Source organism: Molossus molossus, unplaced genomic scaffold (genome assembly GCF_014108415.1).
Source record: "Molossus molossus isolate mMolMol1 unplaced genomic scaffold, mMolMol1.p scaffold_m16_p_12, whole genome shotgun sequence".
In the NCBI taxonomy this organism is placed as follows: Eukaryota; Metazoa; Chordata; class Mammalia; order Chiroptera; family Molossidae; genus Molossus; species Molossus molossus.
The window spans coordinates 24,503,200-24,526,714 of NW_023425347.1; the positions used below are offsets into that span (position 1 = coordinate 24,503,200).

Here is a 23,515-nt window from a genome sequence, read left to right on the forward strand (position 1 = left end):
ACCAATGTTGCATATTTTTTATTCACTCATCATTGAATGGTGAAAGGTATTACCTGGTCTGGAATTTGTTCTCAAATGGTTCCTGTACCTTCTGGAAAAGTTTTGATTCCTTCTCACAGTCTGAAGCTGGAAGCTTGGTTCTTTAAAAAAGTACATTTAAAAGTACATTTACCAAGGTAGGTATGCATGCCATCAGCTGTACAGACTGGGAGGAGGGAGCTGGTGCCGTGGGCAGCTGTGTTGGTGTTCTCTCCATGGTTTTTGCATTGTGTTGGGTGAAGCCACTGTCCGTGAGACCACCTTCTAATCCTGGATTTCTCTCTCACCCTAACTTCACTCCAAGCCCTCCACGCCTGTAATGGCGACTGAATCCTTCTGGTGTCAGAGCCCTGCAGTGTCTGGAGACCCACCAACTGCATAACCTCAGGCAGTTCTACCTTGCGCCTTCTGCATGCCAGAGTGTCTGTTTCCTGGCCAGCCCTCCCCACAGATTTTACGCTCCAGTCCTGGACTATGACTTACTGGTTTTCCGTGAAGATCTCTTCTCATTTTCTTCTCACAGTGCTGCACCACTTTTCAAGAAGGAGAATCACGAGTTATGTCTCTGAGTCAGACTTTTACGTTCTGTTTCCTATGGCCTGTCTAGCAAGAATGTGTTCATGATGGTGGCACATGTCTGCTTTCCTCGCTGTCTTCCTGCACTGGTCCATATTCCCCTGGGATGATATTCTCTTGTTACCGATGTTGGGAGTGGTTATATGCTCTCAAGGCAGAGAGAGGAGGGGTCGAGGAGAGACTTCTTGAAGAAAATCTGATATTCAAATGTCTACATTTTCAAAACACGGACAGAAGTGACTGAATTTTTCAAAACATTTATGGAGTTCTCTGAAATAATGTGCTCCCCCAGGACACTCAGCACAAAGTAACTTGTAAAAGTTCGGCTTTCACAGAAATTGTCACTGTACTGGTCCCAGGAGTGTCATGCTGCATAGTCCAGTTAGGTACAGAAGAACACCCACGCAGCAGCCGGTCGCTTCACCTGTGACCATGTTTATGGTCCACGGTGGTGCCCACTTCTCCCAGAGGCCTTGCCAGCTGGGTCCTGGTGTTTCAGCCTAGTGGTGATTGTTTTACCCCAGAATCTTCGGCGATTCTTGTAGGCCCTCTCTTACTAGGGAGAGCAAGGATGCCAACTTATTTTAAGGAAACAAAGAACAATAGTGTCACATGTCTGAATAAGAGGGGGGGGATAGCCCCCTCCACATGAACACAGAGTAGTCAGAAGCAACAAAATAGGGGTCGAGTGCAGACAGGTAAGGGTGGGCCAGGCACGTAATGGGTCCAGAGCAGCTTTGTTTATTGACTAGCATTTTCTCCCCTTTCACTGGTCTAGCTTCAGGTATTGTTATCAAAGGTGACTCGGAGAAAAGGAGACCTTGGGATGTGTGTGTAGCCTGCCAAAACATCCAGGTCACAGTCAGTCCTAGAACAGAGAGCGGGCAATGTTGCCGAGTGGAACAGACCTGGGCTAATGCGCGGGCTGCAGGCAAGCGGTGGCTTCGACTGAAATGTCACTGCGCACCTAGCAGTTTCGGCTGGATTTCCGTTGCTAGCATAAGACACACTCCTGGCCCTGGCCTTGGTAGCTCTGATACACCAAGGTTGCAGGTTCGATCCCCAGTCAGGGCACATACATCTGATAAGCCACCAGTGAATTCATAAATAAGTAGAGTAACAAATTGATGTTTCTCTCTTTCTCCCTCCCTTCCTTCCCCTCTCTCAAAAAAAAGACACAAACTTCTGACTTCTTTCCTTTCCAGACTTTAATTTCACATTTACTGAATAAATTATACAGGGAGGGGACGTGATAAGAAGATACATGTACAGTTTGCGCTGACCACAGGTTGAGGGGCATTTGTCCACAGACTGGGCGCTTCTTTCTCCTCCGCAGCCCTGGGCGCTGCACAGCGGCTCGTGGGTGCCCAGAGGACGTGCCGTGAGCTGCGTTCTATGGTTGGCCACGGTATAGTCTGTGGTCGGTTTCTTAGATATGTATTTTGGATGTGAAAAGTAAGCAAGAAGCTATCATCGGATCAAGGAGGAATCATTTGGGGATATCCTTGACCTCTGGTATCTTTGTTTTCTTCTAACACATTTTTATGTAAAGCAAGAGGTGTTTCCTAACAACTGGCCATGGTTGCCTGAGGTAGATGGGTCCATTTTCATGTGTTTGAAATGTCAGAAAGAAACAGACTTGGTCTTGCCACGCTTCCTTAGATTTCCTATTCTAGACACTGACATTCTATTTTGAAATTATACCTGAATATGATTCTGACACTTTGCAACATGCTTTCCAAGGTTATCTGTGAAATAACAGACCTGGCCTTGGAAACACCTTTCACCATCCAGGTACCCTCCACATATGTTTAAAGGTGAGGTTTTCTTAGTGGCACTATGCAAGGATTCTGGAGTAAAGAAATATTGTTTGAATATTAATTAAGTAAATGTGCTGTGCTGGGTGTTATTAATGTGTAATTTCACCTAATCCCACAACTCCTTAAATTAGTGTCATCATCATGCCCATTTCATGGTTAAGGGAATATAGACTCTTTTCTATATTTTATCCTAGAGTTTCTATAACTTGTCCTAGAGCCACATAACTAGTAAGCCTTGAGGGTCATCCTTGTGTCTCATACATGCATACACACACACACACACACACACAAAATTTTTTAACTGCATTATATTGACTTTCTTACGGGAAGTCTCTGTAAGTTTTTCTAAAGATCATATCATCCAAAAGTTGCTTAACCTAGAGCTCCAGCATTTCTGTCCCCGTGCTTACCCTTTCACCCAAGTGCCATACCTCTTTCTATGCTCCTTGAATGATTCTGAATGGTGAGCAAATGGTCCTGCAACCCGAGGGAGAAGGGGTTGTGTCCCTGCGGCCCTGTCGAAGCGCACAGCGTCGTAGGATAGCCTGGGAGCAGTGCGGGGATCGCGGGCAGCCTGTATATCCCCAGCTCTGCTCCAAACTAGTTCTCTGTGGCCTTGGGAAAACCATACCCTCTGTAAGCCTTTTACTGCATCTGTGAGATGAAAGAGTGAGAGTAAGAGATCTCCCTAAGGTCCATTCTGGCTCCCAAATTCTGCAATTACATGCATCATAAAATAGGAAGCCTGAACATATAAAACGGAATTTACTGTTGTCATAAAATGTAACTTACATCATTGATATTGTGCTGCATGGTAATTGGCATTTGTGGAGGAGAGGTGTGGGTAGGCCTTAGATGCTCTTAGGCAGGAAAAGGAGAAAGGTAAATGGGAGAAGGACCAACCTCAGATCTGCCTTTAGGGGGCGCCTGGCGCCATGGCTGGAGGCCACAAGCTCCTAGAAACAGTAAGAATCAGGCTCTTTCAGTTTCTAGTAATTCTAGGCAACTTGAGCCTATCTGGCTGGGTCAACCTGAGCTGCACTTAACCTGCTCTAGAACCTCGGTGTTCTTTCTGAGAGTAATGTAGTCGTTAAGACAGCAAGGTGTCAGCAACTTTATATTCATTATCTCATAATTAGTATATTATGTTGCCTTATATGATAATAATTCCCACTTTACAAATGCATAACTCAGGCTCCGAGTTTGCCCCCAGTCACAGGGCAGTATGAACTCAGCTTGTGGTTTCAGCATGTTTCCATCTTTATGGCAGGCATTAAGATGAAGCAAAATAAATGTAAGGGCAGTTACACTGTCTCCTAATTCAGAATATTGGCTGCTGGCTAATACTGGAATTTAAAGGCAAATAAAGCTTTTGATTCCTCAATTTAAAAAATTAAAGGTTTAAAGGACTATTGTTTAGGGGGAAAAACAAAGACCAAAGTGTGTATTCATATTGAAACAATATAATGTTTCACTGTTGTTAATGTTGGCAGGGAAGGGGTAGAAAAGAATTACAGAGCAGAAACCCCTGGAGACAAAGGGGGAGGAGGTACCTTAGCAGACAAAAGAGGAGGGATTCTGTAGACACACTTTACCTACTTTACAATGTGGGTCAGGACAGCTCTGCTTCACCTTCCTCTGGCATCAGAAAAATAGATGTTGGGGCAGGTGCTTTTGCTTAGCTCACAAAGAACAGCTTCATGTGGGGTGATATTAATTCCCTTAATTCCCTTGGCAAAGATTTTGAGAACTTGAAGATTTATGTTTTGAGAACCCTCACTCTGAAGTGCATGAGAAGTTTCTGCTTGCAGACTAGATTCCACTTGCAAAAAGACTTCTAGTTGTATTTCTCCTCTGTTATTGAAATATTTTAAGTGTCTGGTGGGTTCTTGGATTGCATCCTGTTAGAAGGTCAGAATGGAAAAGATGGGTGTTAGCAGTGTTGCTGAAGAATAAACTCGAAGTCCCCTGGGGAGCCTTGGGCTCCACCTCTCAGATTTTTTTCTTATTTTCGGTATAATGTCAATTCTAGCTCTGAGTAATTTTCTCTGTGGGCTTCATTAGAGTGAAAGCATTGATATTAATCATTTCACTTTTATTTTTTACATTTTGATGGGGGGTTTCCTTTTTTCTTTTCTTTTTTGGACTATCTATAATTTCAGGAACAAACCCAGCTTTGTTATGCTTCCTTAATCTTACCTCACCTGGCCTAGATAGCAGGCATTCCAAATTGTATTGTGAGTTTGCAGTGAGGCAGCTAAGCAACAGGCTCTAACAGCTGGGCCATTTTCTAAGAATTAAAGGACATGACTTCAGTTTCCAGGTCTGGCATTGGTCTGTGTGGTGAGAGCTGACATTTAGCTCGCCTCAGCCAGTGCACTTGGGGATGATTAAAGTTGCTGCCTGATTCATAACTTATAGATGATTACACTTGTAAAGTATTTTGAGGCCTTTTCTTTCATTCTCTTATTCAAACAAACATTTGTTGTTGAATGAATGGTGACTGATTTAAAAACACTATACAAACATAAAACACTGGCAGCCTGTAGATAGCAATTTTTTATTTGCTCTCCTAAAGGAATTTCATTACCAAATCCTCGTGAATTTTGAACCTCAAGAAGAATAATCCTCTCCTTTGTTGGAGTTTTAAATTTAGAATAATCAGACAATAGTGAAGCATTCTGTTCAAAGCATTCCTTTTAGGCGACCCATTTATTATACACTGCTCTTAAGAAGAGATGAATTTGATGAGCGTTGAACACTCAGTCGGTTTTTGCATAGCTAATACCAGGGAGAAATTTTCAAAAAGTTGTGCCTGCTATTTAGTATTATTATATAGTCAACTTTTAATGATCTGTAGTGATGGAACATAATCAGTAATGTGTACACTCTAAAATCAGTCCCTTTGGCTTGGGAAGCATTGTATTATGCTTTTATTTACCTTTCATTGTGGTTTTGCCCAAACTAATATTAAAAATGCTGTATTCTTTGTGCACACAGCTCACTGCAGGAAGGAAGGAGGAAATGATTCAAAAGTATACCAGGGAAAGGTCAGCTGGAATTTTAAAATGCATTACAGATAATACACAGAAAGAATGGTTGCAAAATTATTTATCTTGGTTGTTTAATAGAAAATCATGGCCAGTAATTCACTGCAACAGCATAAGAAAAAAACCTACAATAAACCTCTTAAAGATATACATGCATGTATATTATTGTTTCCCCAGTTTTGCATTTTGAAAATTTCCCAAGGCAAAACTATTTCCATCACACTCCAGTAACAACACCACAGCAGTAAACAGTCAGTGAACATTGGTGATCTCCCAAATGTGTCCTGCACATGGCTGGTGCTCTAAATAGGCCTTTTGGGGGAACAGAAGGGTTGGTGTCTTCACCTAATAATGTTTCTAAAAAGATGTCACTGTTACATGTATTGGCTGTTACTGCTTATCATTAAAAATACTTCTCTCTTTCCTATTCATTCAGGTTAAGCTTGTTTTTATGGGCAGCAATTATAGAAGGAAATATTTGGAGGGGTCATCTCCTGTGTAGCGACCTTTTAGATTTTGAAAGTGTTCACCACCTAAAAATATATTTCTGTGTCAGCCTGCTCTAGAGCCCCTCCTCTCCTACTGCCATTTCTAGCCCCCTGTGTTTGGTCCATTCACCTGAGCGATTGGTGAGATTGCTTGGTGCACGCATTGGAAGATGGTGATGACTGGCTCTCCAGGGTGAGATACAGGATGATCCCTAAGTGTGGAGGTGCTGATGCAAGGAAAAGAAAACCACCTTTGGCTACACACTTTGTTGTGAGGTGGTTCTTGGTAAGTCAGTAGCAAGGTCTCCAATTCCAGTCACCTGAACTGTGGGTCAGTGGGCTCTGACTGGCATGATTGGGCTTCAGCAAGTTAGAAGCTGCACTTAGTTTCTTTGGCTGGCTTGCCTGCCTGCCACCTGGTCATAGCTTCACCTGCTCCCACTCCCTTGCAGATGAATCTGTAGTACAGCTGTTCAGATGTACATCAACACTTCATCTCCCCAGGAGATGAGGCCTGGCTCTTGGGTGCAGGCCAGTTTCTAAGATCACAGTCTTGCCAGCCAGTCAACCTTACAAATAAATGTCGACCTGGAGCAGCCATGTCCCCTGGAGCAGAGATGACCTCACCACATTTGTGAAACAGATTCTGTCACCAGGCTCCAGGTGCCCTTTTCTCCTGCCACCCCCATCCCCATCTCTGTTGATCTTCTCATTGTTTCCACATCAGGAAGCCAGCATTCTCATTGTCCTCAATTGTTCCCTTCTCGTGACCTGCTCTATAATAAAGGAGAGAAAAACTACTGTTTGAATATTTACCATGTGTGTGGTCTGGGCCCCATATAGTTTCATATACATAATTGAACTTAGCTTTGTACCACCCTTCTGAGACAGATGTTTGTCTCATTTCACACCGATGAACTTGAGAGTCAAGCCAATAAATAACCTCCCCAAAGTTACAAAGATGGATGGTGCTAGGATTAATACTCAGTGTAGTCTCAACACCTGTTCTCTTTCGTGTGTGTGTGTGTGTGTGTGTGTGTGTGTGCCTTTTCTATTTATTTTCTCTTTTTGGATATCTGGATATTTCACTTCCAAGGTAGCATAATTATTCTGATATTTAAAGAGAGAGAGAGAATCTTTAAACCAAAGTAAAATTAATTATGGAGTTTCAGGTACCAGTGAGTTGTTGGAGGCTTGTTATATTAAAACCATACCATATTGGCACCCAGCCTTTGCAAGGAGTGAGGAGCTACCTAACATGCATCAAACTATCATTCTTAATTGACTTTACTTCTTTTACTTAATCCTAGACTGCTGGCTTCTACTTTCAGCACCATTTAGAACCCAGCTGCTTTTCTTTGCTGTCCCTGGCCAGAGATGTGTGCTTTCCTGATTTCCTAATAAAACTTTAACTCATGTTAGAAGCCCGGATATTTCACTTCCAACCTTACCTTGAAAATCACTTTATGCTACTTATCAGGGGGCCAGCAATGTCCTCAAATATGAGAGACATTCTTCTCAAAGAAACATTTTCCCGCACCGCCACCATAATGGTGACCAGCTTTCAAAGGTGCACTCCCACATGCCCAGCAGGGCTGAGGCGTGGGTGAGCACATCTGTCTTGTACTTTGGAGACAGTCACCGCTGACGAAGTTCCCTTATAAAGCCCAAAGGAATTTTCCTCCTTCCACCGGAGGTGTTTATAACCTCTAATTTGCTCACCATGCCTCTTGTAGAAAGGAGTAGGAGCTCAGCCACTGGCAGGCTGCCACAAAGCCTCTGTGGGCTCATGTCCCTGATCGGTGGTACTCTCCTATGGGTGCTGGGATGCAGATGCGGTAGGAGGAGGATGCGGGTCAGAGCCAGCGGTCCCTCCTCCGCTCAGCGCCCTGGAGGTGTGGCCATAGCCTGCAGGACAGCCAATCACGAGGTGGGAAGGCAAGAGGGTGGCAGTAAAGGCAGGAGAGGAGCAGCTGAGATGTACGTGTGGGTGGGTGGTCCAGCCTGTTGGAACAGCTCCTTTGCAAGATCTTATAATAAATGTTTAGCGTTTCTGTGCTCTGTGCCTGATTGTGGAGCGCATTTGCCCTCATCCCTGTTTTGCCTTGGGAAAGAGCGCCTTTGTGCCGCTGTAGTATTGCAACCTCCACCTGGTCCTTTGGGCGTGGAAGTGCATTCTGACCTCATTTCCCATAGGATTTTAAAGGGAGAGGGATATAATATAATAGCACTGTATAAGTTTACGGTGTACAGCGACATGATTTAACTTATATATGTCATGTAATGATTACCACAATAAGTTTAAGTTTAATTAACCTCCATCATCTTATGTAGATATAAAATAGAAAAAAAAGAAAAAAAAATTTTTTTCTACTAAAGAGAACTCTTAGCATTTACATTTTCAACAACTTTCGCCTATAATACAGCAGTGTTTACTATAGTCATCGTGTTGTAGACTACATTTTAAAAATACAATATTTTTAAGGTGATAATATAAGCCAAAATGTTCCCTTATTGCTCCCAAATGGTACTACTTCATATCATAGTCCCTTTTATAGCCCCCATGTCTGACATCACACAGGAGTGGTTAGAAGGTGTGGTCTGACAGGGAAGTGCCTGGGGTCATTTGGGTGGCTGAGGATACAGGGTGAGGCTGACAGCTGCTCAGAGGACTGAGGTAGAAGACACAGAAGCCCTCTGTATTCCTCTCTACTGAACGCCTAGAAAATTGTGGGGCATGGATGAAAGAGGGCCATGAAGAAAGGCTTGCTGACCTCTCGGAAAATCCATATTTATTGTCCCAACAGTGACTAATAGTTTTGCATGTGGACGATCAGCCTGGATAGGTTATGATGAGAAACTTGTTCGTTTGCTGCCCACTGTTCTCTTCTGGCCTTTTGAGTGAGGTAGGATTTGGCATGTGGATGATGATGTAATATATTACTCAGCCAGGCAAGTTGTCACAGGCTCAAAGGTTTGGTTTTGAAAAATGAAAAGTAGATACGTGAGAAAGTGGTCCATGTGGGAATAAGAATTACAATAAAAGTGGAAAACATCATCCGGCACTGGTGTGTGTTTCTTTGAGTACTGAAGTTCTCTGCCACTAAGATTCATCATCACTGAAGTGCTGGCCAGTACTGGGAGGGGCGGGCACACCTCTCCTGGGAACCATCATCTTATTCTTAAGCAGCTAAAGAATAATGCCTGGTGTGCTGGTGTTGTGGAGGCTGAGTCTCGGTCTCGATTTCCATTAAATGAGTGTGTGGAATCAATACCTAACTGAATGTTTGTCATGAGAATACCCAGAGGCCCCTGTGTAGCTGGTATTTTTCAGACTAATTCTCAGACAGGAAAATGTGCAGCATGTCTATTTTCCGAAATAGTTTCAACATCTTTTATGTAATGCTGATGCATCTGGAAGTGAAAAAGCTAAGAGTTTCATTTCACTAAAAATGGAAATTTTTTTTTACTTTAACCTTTAACTTTAGATCATTATTAGTGGCATTTTCTTCACCTTAAGTCTTAAGAGTGGCATTTTCTTCACCTTAGTCTTAAGAGCATCAAAGTGTATGTATTCATTGACACATGGGACCAGTATTTACTGAGAATATTTTATGTGCAAAGAACTGTGTAGGTGGTTATGAAAAATGCAGAGACCTGGTCATTGACTCTAAGGAGCCCACAGTCTGGAGAAGGAAACAGATCATTAGACAGCAGGATAAATACAATAAACATGGAGCATTTCACAGAGGAAAGGACATCTGAGCTGAATCTTAAAGGAAGAGTACCATTTGAATGAGTGAGAAGGACATTTCAGATCGAGGGATCAGCATAAAGAAAGAGGAATATTGCTTTATATTTGTAGATTTCACCAGATTTTATGACACACACATTAGCATTCTCATGAGATTAATACTAAATTTTGATAAAATATTATCTAAATAAATAAGACTTTTGGGGGGGCTAAATTTGCCCTACCTTTGCATCTTAATTACGTTGCAGAGAACAATATATTTGCAATAAACTGGTCAGTGGTGTGGCCAATGAATAGAACTGTAATTTGGTTTAAACACACTGTAATGTTCTAGTGGTAAAACAATTAGAAGTTAAGAATTTAGCATTTTCATAATATTTCCCCTCTGTAGCTCTCATACTTCTCAGGAAATGGTTAAGCTCCTTAGAAATCTGACTTGCTTTGGGTTTTATCAGTTATCAGAAAGGTAAAGATGAATTGAAAATAGAAATCTCAAAATGCAGTAATGATAGTACCCTATCTTTCAACAGCACAAAGTATATTATAGTCATTATTTAAATTTGGCCAGTGTGTAAAGAAGAGCAATATAGGACCAAATTATAAGTTTGCTTTGTAGACTAAATTACTACCCATTCATTCTGCTCAACTGTACATTGGTGGCATTTATAAACAATTCGTTCTTACATTATTTTTTCCAAAAGAAAAAATATTGTTGCACAATTGTCTTGCCTCTTTTTCCCCCTTTGCATAAGTTCATTTCATTAAATTTCGACAACTCTGAATCAAAATAGCATCTAATGGATGACATGTGAAATGTGTTTGCTATTAATTCAAACACTTTATGGCATATTAATTAGACAAATACATAATATTTATTTATAAGTTATATTACTCTGACCATTCATTAAAAGAAATGAATATGTATCTCCATCTTGTTTTTTTTAGCAAAAGAATTAATGTGCACAAAACACTTCTAATTATTTAAGCTAAACATTTATGACATTTGAATGATAATATTTGGTATTTCTGGCATTTAGATTTTATAGAGAATTTTTTAATAGCAATATACATCTTCTCTGTTGATGCTTTGTACCTCAACACATACACTGAAGATGACTGAAACAATGGTTTGTCCTTCAGCTGTAGTCAGTAAGACTTGCTGCTATCCTTGGTTTGCTGAGTGCCTCTTTAGCCATTTTAATGGCTTTACAGAGATACTAATATTAATTAATTATTTAATAGGGAAAATATTATAAAATAAAACTGTTAAATTTGAAGCGTAAATTATAAATTCAACATAACTTCCAGTGTGCTGGGCTCTGTGCTAAGCATTTTACTTATATATGAAATAATTGTCCCAACTGCTCTGTGAGGTAGGTGTCATCCCCATTTTATAGACAAATTTATAACCATTATGCTTCATTATATTTAATAATAATTAAAACTTACTATATTCATATACTTTAAATAGTCAGCTGTAGAGCTTTGCACACATGAAATATGTATGTATGATCGATAACATGTATGTGTGTATATATAGCTTCTTTTCATTCATCAGATAGTTATTTATTGGCTATTCATGTTCTAGGCTGCTGTGCTAAAACTCTGGGGATAGTGTAATGAGACAGTCCCCCTCCCTTGCCTTTAAGGGACTTAAGATGGATTGAGAGAGCTGAACTTGCTTAAAACACAAGGGCAAGAAAACATGATAATTGCTTTTATGGGGATAAGTACAGAGTGTTGTAGGAAACTGGAAGAAGAGGGCCTCAGCTTCCCAGAAGGTATCGGAGAGGGCTTTGCAGAGAAACAGCCCTCACTCTGAGACGTGAAGAATGAGTTTGGGAAGAAGTGCTGTGCAGCGGGACGGAGTAGAGCGGGGTGTGGAGACAGGACGGGTGCAAGCAAGGCAGGGCGGGTCAGGAGCTGCAGTGATTCAGAGGTGCTGAGTGTCAAGTGCAGCTGGAGGAGTGACATGGCTGGCAGGGTCCGGCCACTAGAGCCTTGCGTGCTGCTCAAAGGAATGCAGACTTTGTACTCTGTGAAAATCCATCAGCAGATTAATTCAACAAACACTAATTATGATAAGGGTTGTTCCTCCCTCCCTGGCTCCCTCCCTCCCTGCCTCCCTCATTTATTCCTTCAGCGGCTTTTTATTGGGTGCCCGTAGTGTGCCAAGCATTGTGTTGAATGTTGAGGATATAAGGGTAGACAAGAGCACACACGTTCGGCCTTCCTAGAGCGGACTAATTAGTGGGGGAAACACGCTTAATCAGTGAATCTAACAAAAATGTAAAACCTCAAAGGTGAGCAGTATAACACAGGAAAATGGTTCTGTAAAATGTAGGAGGAGCTAGTAACCTGGCCGAGGAGGCGGGGAAAGGCTCCCCTGAGGAGAACAGGACTGAGCTGAGAGCCGAAGGAGAAACGATACAAGGTCATTTGATGAAAGAGGTGGGTGACTTGGGAAGAAGTCTTGGCAACGAGGCCTAGGAGGGCAAAGTGCTTTTAAGTACTTAACAGTAAGGCAGAAAAGCAGGAGTGCAGGCTGGAAAAGAACATGAGGGCTGAACTACACTTAGCCTGGGGACCATGTTAAGAATCTGAGCTCAGTGGACAAGTATGCTAATCAAAACTATGCTAATCAGGGCATAGCATGCACAAAGGCCCAGGGGCATCATCAGAACAGTGTACATACATACCTACATATATACAGGTGTACAAAAGGGAAATCAACATGTGACCCAGTAATAATTTTATTGGCGTCTTAATATACTCACATCTATTTTGTGTTGCAGTGATTCTAAGACCTATATATAGTGTATAGAACTTGTAAATAGGTAAACACATATGTTTTACAACATGGACGTATTATAATATATAGCGATTTCTCTCACTATTTTGGTATCTTAAGTTAGGGAGTTACATATGGCTCTTGATTTTATTTTCTGACCTTTTCCTAATAAAATTTAACCGTTTAGGTAGGACTTGGATTTTAGGTTTTTCCTCAGTGCGTTGGCACCTGGATTTGGGATTAGTTGATGTTTTTAATTTACTAAACTAACTAGAAATTTACCCTGCGTTGTAATATGAACATGTTGATTTCAGTTTGGCGTGGGAATTACAATCAAAGGACAATCATATCCAAAGAGAGCAATGCTAAGCTGTAGGTGACACTTTAGTCAACTCTGAGGGAGAATCAGATGATGCCAATTTGATGTTTAACTTTTTACAGTAAGCACAGGTGTGTTGAGAGCAAGATCAATTTTGGAGAGGTGGGACAGTACTGGAATTATGAGCATAGCCTCTGTGAACTATATTGGCTTAAACACTGGCTTTAACATCTGCGAGCTGTCCATCTGTTGTTTTTCAGTTAGTACTAGAGAGAATAATGATTACTAGCAGCCTCACAGGGTGTGATGGAGTGGGGTAATGTGTGTGAAGTATTAGCACAGTGCCAAGAACAAAGTTATCAATGATACCATGCTTTACCTGAGTCATCAATGGGCATTACAGTTTTGAAAGTGAAAGTCAGGCTATTAAGGTAAATACATGTATTGAATTTGCTTAACTTTGTGGCTAAAAGGAATCTTAGTATCAAATTCAGCAATGTTCCTGAAATTTTCTGGAGAAGAACTATTTTTTATTTCTCTGAAGTGTTGGAATCATTAGGCAGGGAAGGAGAGGAAGGAACAAGCTCATTTTGCTGGTGATGCCTTTAAGGTCAGAAGATGGAATGGGAAGCAACCCCTGGCTGGAACCCTCTCACTCCTGTAGAGGGTGTGTGTGTGTGTGTGTGTGTGTATGAGAGAGAGAGAGAGAGAGAGAGAGAGAGAGAGAGAGAGAGAGAGAGAGAAATGAGTTTATTTTTTCTCTGACTTCAGTTAATGTGAATGAAGGCCACAGCAAACTCCTCACTCAGTTTGAATATTGTTTTTATACTTACAGGTCTAGGCATTTTACAGCGAGTTTTCTACTGCCACCCTTTCTGCTCAAGCAACATTCGTGTAAAAAGATCTACTGGGAAGGAACTGACTGCTTATGTGTCTCCATTGTGATGAAAGCACATGGTACAGGTAAATATCTCCCAGATCTTTAACCAAAAATAACTACCATTTAATTGTAAATCCCCAGGATAGCGGTGGGGATGTATATATACCTGTTCTCCTACACACACACACACACACGCACACACACACACACTCACACACTTATCAACACACAACATAAACATACATCTGTAGATTCACATATTCTCCACCTATTTATTCTTTGTCTCTTTCATAAAAATGGAACTCTTGTTTACTTATGGGAAAGAAAGTTACTTTTGTTTATGTTGAGATCACTGACTGAGGTGGATGATAAGCTGTTGATAAGAAAGGGATGATTCGCCCTGGCTGGTTTGGCTCAGCGGTTAGAGCATTGGCCTGCGGTCCAGAGAGACCCGGGTTCGGTTCCCGCTAAGGGCACGTACCTCGGTTGCAGTTTGTCCCCGGCCCTGGTTGGGTCATGTGGGTGGCAACCACTTGATGTGTCCCTTTCACATCGATGTTTCTCTCTCTCTCTCTCTCTCCCTCCCTCTCACTCTATCTGAACAAAATATTGAAAAATGTTCTCATGTGAGGATAAAAAAAAAAAAAAAAGAAAGGGATGATTCTGATGATGGTTAGTTTATAAATTCAGCTAGCAAGACTACCATCGGATGGTAGTAAGGAACCATATAATATATCCTGTCAACCTTAATCTAACATTTTTGTTCCTCTTAATGTAATAATGAATATCTTTTCATTGCAACAGATACTTATATGCAATATTATTTTTCATGATTATATAGTATTCCACTGAATGCATATCCTAAAATACATTTAATCAAACTGCTCTCTCTGGACATTTAATTAGCTTCTAATTTTTTTTGCTTTGATATTACCAAGAATATTCTTATAGCTCTATATTAGTTGCCAGTGTTTATGGTCCTTAGGATACTTCCTTAGCAGTAAACTGCTGAATTTAAGAGTTTTCAAGTTTTAAGACTTTTGCTACTTGCTGCCAAATTACTTTCCAGTGAAGTCATACCAGTTTATATTTCCAGAGGCAATGTATAAGAGTACCTATTTCATACAATTATACCAGTGCTGAAAATTTTGAAAACAAAACGTTTTTGCCAACTGATTATAAGAAATGGCATCTCCATGTGGTTTTTGAGGGGAGGGAGGCACTCTATTTATAAATCATACTGTTTTTAAGAACCTTCCCACTATAGATAGTAGTATGCATGAAACTTACCAGTTTTTGACATTTGAGAAGTAATACTAAATCAGGAAGGTATGGAAGTATCCTAGGGAATGTCAGGTGTTTCCCCTTTTATGGCAAAGTATTTTAGACAACAATGAGATCGTTGGATAGCAATACTTTTTCACTAGAAAACATAGTTTTTGTTTTTTTAAATAAGAATAAATAGGTATTTAGCCCTGGCTAGTGTGGCTCAGTGGACAGAGTGTTGGCCTGTGCACCAAAGGGTCACGGGTTTGATTTCCGGTCAAGGCAGGGCATATACCTGGATTGCAGGTTTGATTCCCGGTCCTGGTCAGGGCACGTGCGGGAGGCTATCAATTGTTGTGTCTCTCTCACATCAGTGTTTCTCTCTGTCTCTGTCTCTCTTCCTTCCTCCCTTCCACTCTCTCTAAAATTCAGTAGAAAGAATATCCTCAGGTGAGGATTTAAAAAAAAAAAAAGGAGCCCTGGCCAATTTGGGCTCAGCGGTTAGAGCGTTGGCCTGCGGTCCCGAGAGACCCGGGTTCGGTTCCCGCTAAGGGCATGTACTGCAGTTGCGGTTTGTCCCTGGCCCTGGTTGGGTCGTGCAGGTGGCAGCCACTCGATGTGTCCCTTTCATGTCGATGTTTCTCTGTCTCTCTTTCTTTCTCTCTCTCCCTCCCTCTCTATCTGAACAAAAAAATGGAAAAACGTCCTCGAGTGAGGATTAAAAAAAAAGAAATAAATAGATATTTAATAAACACCCTTCACTAAGCATGGATCTGAGGTTATACTGCCCATTAGTTGAAATAACGTGTATATGGGTGTGTATATACATGTGTGTATATCTCTTTGTGTGTGTATACACACACACACCTGCGCAACATCAGGAGCATGACTAGACATCATGACGGCAGCACCGTGTTCAGCAGAGGCTGGAGACCACAGCAGGAAGGTGCCAGGCTCCAGACTGCCTGGGCTCAGAGTCCAGCTCTGCTATGTGTTGGAGGTGTGATGTCAGGCAAGTTACTTTCCATCTCAATGTCTAAGTTCATAAAATTTAGATAATAATAGTACCCACTTCATAGGATGTGGTTGCAAGCAAATATATATGAAATACTGAAAATCATTATCAATCCTACATCCAAAGAACATCCAATGACATGAGAAAATGGTCAAGACAAAGAAAAAAAAAGAAAGAGCAAAGTATGACCCCGACTATAGTATAATCCCAATTAAATGTTGTTTTTTTTCCCCTTTCTTCTTCTTTGTTTTCATCCCCCTCTGGTATCCAAAAAAAGTTTAGTATATTTCCCAGGGCCTTGAATTTGGATTAATGGAGTAATCCTAGTCCTAGAGAAATGGCCTGACCAAAGTCTGCAAGTTCAGAGACCCACTTATCACAGAGGTGTCTTGTGCCTGGCCCCTGTGGTCCTGGGAGCAGAACCTGACCACACCCCTCTGCCCTGCGCCTGAGGTGCAGCCGGTACCTGGGCTCAGGCTAGCTCCCTGGCCTTTGTGAGCTGCACGGGCAGAGTGACTGTCGCTTCACGTGTGAGCTGCCCTACTAGGCTCATCTCTTTCCCCATCACTACCTGAGCTTCCTTTCACTAACTGTGTGAAAGAGAATGCGAGACCCCCACTCGTGGGAAACGTGCTTTATCATACATAAATGCAAAGGGGAAAACGATGGGGCTGTAAGTCCCTCGACCTTTAGCTGCATCCCAAGGTCGGAAAAGGAAAAAAGGTCAAAGAACCACTTGGCATTAAGGAGACAAACACAAGACAGTGTGTCTGGCTTCAGCCAATGCTTTTCTCTGGATACTCTGCGGCTCTTTGTATGTAGACGCTGCATCCATTCTGGCCCACATTTTCAGTTTAATTTGAACAGTTCTGTAGTTTTCAGTAAAAGAGGAACATCTGGATTCCTTATTAAGAAAGTTTAGCTTGTCCTGGCTGGTTTGGCTCAGCGGTTAGAGTGTCGGCCCATGGACCAGAGAGTCCCGGGTTCGGTTCCCGCTAAGGGCGTGTTTGTACCTGGGTTGCAGTTCGTGTTGTGTGGGTGGTGAGTCCATATGTTTCTCGCATCGATGTTTCTCTCTCTCTCTTCCCCCCTCTCTCCCTCCCGCTCTATCTGAAGATAAATGCAAAAGTGTCCTAGGTGAGGATTAAAAAAAAAAAAAAGTTTAGCTTAAGAATTCCTCTTTACTGGGTCATAAATATTCTCCTCTAAATGATTATGAGAATGAATAAGAAAATGAAATTTGTGTTTATACACATATACATGTTGTTTCAACAAAATTAATAATTTTATAAAGGGAAGGACAACAGCAAATGTGTCAGCAAATATAAGTCAGGAAAGGAGTTTGGAATGTTCTGCCGAACTCCAGTGAGGCACCTCGTGAGTACAGGTGGCAGGGCCGGAGGTCGCAGCAGTGACAGTGGTCATAACACTGCCATATGGGGCATTTAGTATTTGGAAAGCACTTAGATTCCCCCTCAACTACAGAATCGATAGGGATTCAAACACAGAGGAAGAAATGGTTCTCCCGCCATGAGTCTCTGGTTGGTGTGCAGACACGGTGATCGGCAAGCCCTTACCAGAGAGGGTTTCTCTGGGGAGGCTAAAGAGCGGGGATAGTTCAGCACAGTTCACTGTACTGTGGCTTTGGACGCTTGGTCCAGCAGTTTCTGTTGGTCCTCGTAACTAAACCATTTTTTGCAGTCATGGAAGAAACCTCTCTGCAAGATTAGGTCAAATCAGTGTCGAAAACTCAATTCATAGAGTCCCATAGGGCCTTCAGGGCGCCTTAGGACTTTGCCAGAAAAGTGTGAAAGCACAACTTTTGAATTGTAAGAAACTGAGACCGTGTCTTTCCAGTGTAATCTCATTCAGTCATTCACCACTCATTTACTTGGCAAATACCTCTACTGGGAGCTGCCATGTGCTGGTGCAGCTCTGAACATTGAGACATGCCATGGCTCAAGACAGACGTGAGGCCTGTCCTGATGGATTGTGCATTTTTAAAATATATTTGTGTTGATTTTTTTTTTAGAGATAGAGGAAGGGAGAGAGAGGTTGAAACATCGATGTGTGAGAGAAACATCAATGGGCTGCCTACTGCACAACCCCCACTGGGGAATTGAACCCACAACCTAGGCATGTGCCCTGACTGAGAATCAAACCAGGACTTCTTAGTCCATGGGGTGATGCTCAATCCACTAAGCCACACCAGCCGGGTAAGGAGTTTGCATTCCTAAGGGAGGTAGAATTGACAGCATCATAGCCTGGTTTGGGTGAACAGCGGAGCTGAACTGGACCATTGTAAAAGGCGGCTAGAGTGCATCTGAAATGAGAAACTGGAGAAGCCAGTGGAGAAAGACCTGTTGATCAGGAAGTCTAAGGCAGAAAAAGCCAGAGAGTAGCCAGGCCTGACAGTGAGATTGTAACTGTTGACAGAGAAACCGTGTACGGAAACAAAGAGGGTGAGGAGAAAGGCAACTATAACACTTTCCTGAATGTCAAGGCCAGTAAAAATTGTACAACTATTGGTCTCTCAATTTAGGTAATCTAAGTTATGTACACTATTGCCAACCATATTTTACGAAATTGTGAAGGGACTATGTGACAGTATAAACATCAGACACAAGAGTGGAGGACTCTGACATATGGTGCTACTACTTTCTTTTTCAACCACCACCCGTAGGAAGAACTGGGGTGGTGGCCTCACCAGAGTGTTTACCCTACTCCACCTTTGACTTACTGTATCCCATGTCTTACCTTATCCACTGTCATTCACGTTAGGGAGCGAGATCAGTTATGCAGTTAATCCTGCCTTCTGTGTATAAGCGTATCTAACATTATTTAGTTAACTTCAAACAGATTGAAATTCCAGATCGAAATAGTCTGTTCACTTGTCATGTCTTCAGTGTCTGGTGCCCTTGCACTCAGCCTGTCTGTGGGATTGTGGTTCTTTTTACCATCCTCCATCCATTTGTGGGTGTTTTTAGGGCTCTCTTGAATAATAAAGCCCACTCAGAGGTTTATTTAGTCTCCTTTGGCCTTTAACACGGGTTTGGTAAAAGCTACATTTTTGGCTCTGTTTACTATCATTTCCTTTTTCTCTATTTTGTCCCTCCCTACTCAGCTGCTTTCTTCCGGGGCTCAGCCCTCTATACTTTACCACCCAGGCGCTTTCCCCAACCCACCCAGCCGCGCACACACTGTGCGTTCTGCGATTTGAAATGCATGTTTTCATGCCGACACTATTGATACTCCTTAAGTATGGAAAATAGAGATCTCCTCAGATATCATCTTTCAGCACAAATATGTTCTTCCCTTTCCACTCCAGTACCTGCAGTCTGAAGCCTCTGTAATTCACAGCCACTTTGGGGGGAGGTATTATTTTGAGACACTTCATGATGTTTGCCGTGACAGAATGAAAAAGGCAGAGACAAAGACTCCGGAGTACATGGTGTTTTACATGTAGGCATAGCTTTTCAGATCTATTCTGGTGTGTATTCATTTCTAAAGTAATTTCCCAGACTTCTGTATAAAGATTTTATTCTTTGAAAGTCTAGTAAATAATATGATTTACCTTGTCAGTGTGCAAACATTCGCATACTTATTTTACCTTTCCTGAAACAAGGTAGAATATTTTGTCCTCTGCACTAGTGAAACACTAGAAGAGGGTCGATGCCGCAGCCCAGCGCCGTGTCTTCCTTTCCGACCCTCCAGCAGGATGCTGCGGACCCTCCCCTCTGACACACCAAGGCTGCTCTGGGTGGTGGCAGGCTGCACTGTTCAAAGCGTGAGCCAGCACTAGGAAGTGGACATATCAAAGAGTCAGTATCCTGGAGTACTTTTCAAATTATTGTCTTTTTTTCTCCTAGAGTTTATCAAATGAGATGGAGCATTTAAGTATGTTTTCTCAATTCTGGAATGTTAGAGATTAGAGCTTTTGATGTTATACTGTTCGAGGTGGACAGACACACGAAGATCATTTTGTCCCCGTCCCCCCCGACTCAAGACACTCCTCAGTAGCACTAGTGCCTGTCATTTCATTTCACCGGCGTTGAAACAGTGAGCCATTGATTGTTCATTCGTTACTGAAAGAACCATTATCATGATAAGATCTGAAAAAAATATATGTACAGAACTTCTTGAGAGTAATGTGCTTTTTTATTTGAATTAGGGAGAAACAACAGGGTCATGTCCCTACATACCAAGACGGAGCATCTCTTTGGACTAAATGAGAAACTGTCCCATTGACATTTAAGTTTCCAGTAAATGTTTTAGTAACATTTGGGAAGGTAGTTTCTGTGACGTGGCAGTTACATTCTGGCCCTCCTGTTTCCTCCTCAGAAATCTTTCTTCTCTATCCGTCCTTTATTTCTTTACAGTGAGGACCACAGGTCCCTGTGATGATTGTATGCACATGGCCCTTTGAAACCCCCGCCCCCCAGGCGTGTCACACAGTTAATGCTCTGTAAGTGCTGCCGCTACATCCACTTCATACTCTCTTCTTTTTCTGGAAGAGAGCTTCTTGAGTATCTAAAACAAAATGATATAACCGAACAAAACAAGAAACTTAGTGCTGAGATCGTATGCTTTAGAAGCTGGAGCTGTGTTTGTTCCCCATGGCAGAGAGGTGGATCCCCTGAGTGGTCTGTGGCTGAACCCAAATTCAAGTGGAACGAACGCCCTTGGTCTGGGGATCAGGAGGGCTTTGAGCAAGTACGCACCCTGTGCCTCCAGGTTTTGTATCTATGACATGCGTGGGTCACTCTCTGGGGCTTCTTTGACTTCTAGAAATGATCATTATCTTACATCCTTGATGCTTTAAGCCTTGGAAATCCCTGTAGAAAAGAACCTCTGAAAGTCCCAGTCACTGTTTGTATTCTCTCCGTGCATTTGAGTTGTATGCGTAGAGTGTTTCTTGGTTTGTTTCCTCCCTCATGCTCAGGTGGACCTGCTTCTCCAGTGGTGATGATAAAACAAAATAAAAGTCTCCTTTCCTGCACAGAGGCAACCCCATTCCAGATGCTTAACCCTTACGCTGGTGTTGAGACGTCACAGAGGGAGCATCACTTCGCTTGCCACTGAAATACTGCCATCTCTGGAGTGGAATTTAGCAGCTGTGTAATAGTCAAGCTGCAGTACTTATATGACAGTTTGGGGAAGGGAATAAGACAGAAATAGCAGATTCCAAAATAATCTAATTAAAACAGCAGGGAAAGCAGGATCGGCAACAAGGAGGGAGGATTATCTCCGATCACCCCTGCTGTTGAAACTGTGGACTTCAGCTCCAAAAGCCCTGTGGTGACCATCGTCAGAATCTCCCGCACCACCCCCTAGAGGGGTGGGGGGCTTGTCTGATATCCCATAGAACTATTTTGCGATTTTTTTCCTCTCTCTCTTTTCCCAATGGTCTAATTATCAGGCTGTGTTGGCACTGAAATAGATCTGTCTTTTCAGAGCCACCTCCTCCTTTTGCCCCCTGCATAGGATAATACCATGGTTCAGTATTTATGACACTGGAATGTGCTATGCTGAGAAATTATTATGTTAAGGCACCTTTTGAATGGCTCAGGAAGGGTGAGCTGGCAGACCAGAAAACCCTTCTGTTTAATTCAAAGATTTTGGTAAATACAAATGGCCAGGAAGAGAGATTTAAGAAATGTATCTTATAAACAAATGCAGTTGAAGAAAAATGTATAATCCTTTAGATTTTTCGGGAGTGGGAGTAAGCATTGTGATGAATATTAGAATAAGAACACAGGAGTCGTAGTGGATAAAATTAAAAAATACTGAGCAATGTGTGCAACAATTTTTAAAGAAAAAGGAAGTAAAGATTTGCCAACACAGAAATAAAATCAGATCATTAGATAACAGGACATTAGATTGCTCAAAAGGGAGATTCCAGGGAAAGAGGAAGCAGATGCTAAAAGAGCCCAGGCATTCTGTTAATGGATACTAACACAGGATGAATACAAGCATCTTTGTGTGTGCATTCATGACTGTGTGTGCATTTGTGGCTATATCTACACACACAGCACGTGTGTCTGTTATATGTACCTTAACATGGAAAAGATACATTGACATCCATTAGAAAGGGTGATACAAGACAGTGAAAGTAAAATTCCCTTCAGCAGCATTTACTAATGTAATTAAAGTGCACGATATAACATTGTGTGTGCAAGAGAGAGTTTGCTTACTCATTGTTCAGAACAATAGTAGGAGTTAAATATTAACAGATTTAAGTGTCAATAAGGGTCTAAAAATACAAACTCTCTATTGTCAGCAGTTCTCCTAGTGCGCAGTGCAGTTCAGCTGTGTCTCTGCTTGCTTGGAATTCAGAATGCTTTGGGGAAAGAATGTTGCAGTGTAATTTGTGGCAGAAAATGTGCCCTGACGGTTTGTTTATTATTCCTAAGGACACTTGCAGGACTGAACTATCGCACGGAGAGAAGAACAGCTTTGTTTGGAACATTAGGGGCAGTGTGAGAAAACTGAATTAAGTAAACAAACTTAGAGAGTCTATCTTTGATTGATGATGCTTCTTATTTGCTCTTCATTATTCCCCGTGAAGGAATAAAAACTATGAAATTGGATGTGAATACTGGAGTACGATTAGTGGCTTCTTAGATTTTTTTTTTACTTTAGCTGTGAACAGTTTTCCTAGTAAAACACATAGTTTCTATACAGAGTGGGGCAGAAGTGGTTTTACAGGTGTTCGTGTGGAAAATAATACATTTAATAAATAATAAGATAAGGATAAACTCTGGATAAACCTGCTTTTGCCCCACCCTGTATCAAGAGTCCATGTCTACTACAATAAATTGTCCTAAAAAGTGTGCCCATTAGGTTTGATTTTAGAAATTAGTTTAGAAGGTGCAGAGGCAGTTGCATGTGCTAACTATGTGAGAGTATTTGTCTCTAAATGTTTTGTATGCCTATTTATTTTTATGGAGTGAGCTGTGGAGTACAGGCCACAGAACACTGTCTTACTGAAGCAGGTCTTTCCGCTTGTCGCCCTACCCCTTTCTCCAGGTAGAGTTTACCGTATTCACGGTTCAGCCATCACCACACTCTCCAAATGCTTCTGTCAGGGATTTGTAGACAAACATGAGTCTCTGTTAACTAGGCTGTAAACCACTTGGAAAAAAAAAGTGATTTTTAAATTCACTAAATGTTTTAGTAACAATATATAGTAAAAATGTCATAATTGTAGCACCTAAGAAAACGCCCTATACATAATTTGTTGGATGAATGAATCAATCAATGAATAAATCAATAAGACACCTACTGTGTGCCTCTCATTGTCTTAGACATGAGGGACCTGGTCCTATCTGCTCTGAAGTGGTATAAAATCTAGCTAAGGGTTAGAACAACTTGAATAATGAAATATTGGATTATAACACAAAGAGTAAAATAAATATCAATGAGTCCATATTATATAAATAAACCACTGAATAAATAAATAAGTGGGGCGAAAGAGAAAACTTTCTTACAGAGGAATTCCAATTAATAAACCTAAG

General features: G+C 41.6%; 1 protein-coding gene across 11 annotated transcripts in view; it reads left to right on the forward strand.

Moving 5' to 3' along the window:
- Nucleotides 1-23,515, forward strand: part of ATXN1 (ataxin 1) — a 393,782-nt gene that overhangs the window by 137,256 nt on the left and 233,011 nt on the right. For 9 of the 11 annotated variants that reach the window (XR_004959025.1, XR_004959022.1, XR_004959024.1 and 6 more), the window contains one exon: nucleotides 13,673-13,800. The gene's annotated coding sequence lies outside the window, so the exon portion shown is untranslated. Of the gene's footprint in view, nucleotides 1-13,672; nucleotides 13,801-19,712; nucleotides 19,732-20,377; nucleotides 20,397-23,515 lie in introns of those variants that run through there. The other 2 variants (XR_004959031.1, XR_004959030.1) reach the window with 2 other exon arrangements.